The following is a 1,834-nucleotide window of genomic DNA, read 5'->3' on the forward strand; positions in this document are numbered from 1 at the left end:
GCCAGTATTAATCCATTATGGGTGGATGCTATGAAGTCTGAAATTTTAGCTTTTGAGAGCAATAATACTTGGACAATTATAGACCTTCCTCCAGACAAAGTTCCTATAGGCTACAAGTGGGTGTTCAAGGTCAAGTACAAGTCCACAAGAGAAATGGAAAGATATAAAGCAAGGTTGGTTTCCAAATGCTACAACCAACAAGAAGGGTTGGACTACACTGAAACATTCTCCCTTGTAACTAATATGGTCACAGTAAGGTCTATAGTGGCTCTTACTGCTGCTTCTCATTGGTTTGTGTTTCAAATGGATGTTCATAATGCAATTTTGCAGGGAGAACTATGTGAAGAAGTTTATATGCAAATTCCTGATGGATTTTCAAGCCAGGGGGAGTATTAGAAGGCGTGCAAGTTAAATAAGTCTTTGTATGGACTTAAACAATCTCCTAGACAGCGAAACAAAGTTGACAGAAGCATTGATAAATCTAGGATTTGTACAGTCACACTATGACTATTTTTTGTTCACACATAGGAAGGGAGCAAATTTGGTGATTGTGCTTGTCTATGTTGATGATTTGCTTGTGACTGGCAATAATCTAAACTTGATTGAGAAGGCTAGAAAGGACTTTCAGAGCAGGTATAAGATGAAAGACATAGGGGAACTGAAGTACTTCTTTGGCATAGAGTTTTCTAGATCAGAGAAATGCATCCATATGTGTCAGAGAAAATATGCACTTGAGCTGCTATCTGAGACTAGTCTATCAGGAGGAAAACAAGCACTCACTCCACTAGAATTCAATCACAAGCTTACCTCCATAGAGTTTGATAAGGTGTTCAATAAGGAGAACTTGTTTGATGACAGGTTACTTGAAGACAAAAGTGATTATCAAAGAATAGTAGGAAGACTGTTGTACTTGACCATGACTAGACCTGACATAGCCTTTGTGGTACAGGTTCTTAGTCAGTTCATGCATGCTCCCAAGCAATCACATCTAGATGTTGCTATGAGAGTTATCATGTACATTAAAAGCAATCCTGGTCTTGTGCTATTTCTACCATCAACTGGCAGTCAAAAGCTGGTTGCCTTTTGTGATTCAAATTGGGGTGCTTGTGTAGAGACAAGAAAGTCAGTCACAGGTTATACTGTAAAGTTTGGTGATGCCTTAATCTCCTGGAAATCAAAGAAGCAAGGAACATTTTCAATTTCAAGAAGCTCAACTGAAGTAGAGTTCAGAAGCATGGCCACTACTGTTGCAGAGATAAAGTGGTTGGTTGGATTATTTGAGGAGTTGGGAGTATCAGTTGAGTTTCCAGTTCAACTTCACTGTGATAGCAAAGCTGCAATTCAAATTGCAGCTCATCCTATTTTCCATGAAAAAACCAAACACATAGACATAGACTGTCACTTTGTAAGGGAAAGGATTCAAGAAGAAATGATCCAAACTCAGCATATTGGTTTAAGAGAGCAACTGGCAGATATCATCACCAAGAGCTTATGTAGTCCACAACATGATTACTTACTTTGCAAGCTGGGAATGAAGAGTCTGTTTTCATCCCTCAGCTTGAGGGGGAGTGTAGAAGGAATAGATGTGCGGTCTAGTAGTTAATTTAATATATTATAATTAGGTAAAGTTAGTAGTTAAAAAGGGTAGGTTAATTAGTTAGTAGTATAAATAGAAGTTAGTTATACCCGTACAATAGCTTTTGAGAATCAGTTAGAACAGTTCATTTCTAATACAGAGAATGGAGCTTCTCCTTCTTCTTCACCGACTTTCTTCCTCTTCTGCCATGGCTGACTAGTTCAACATGTCTCACTGCTCCTCCGGACAATACTCCAC

Source organism: Nicotiana sylvestris, chromosome 3 (assembly GCF_000393655.2).
Source record: "Nicotiana sylvestris chromosome 3, ASM39365v2, whole genome shotgun sequence".
Taxonomy (NCBI): domain Eukaryota; kingdom Viridiplantae; phylum Streptophyta; class Magnoliopsida; order Solanales; family Solanaceae; genus Nicotiana; species Nicotiana sylvestris.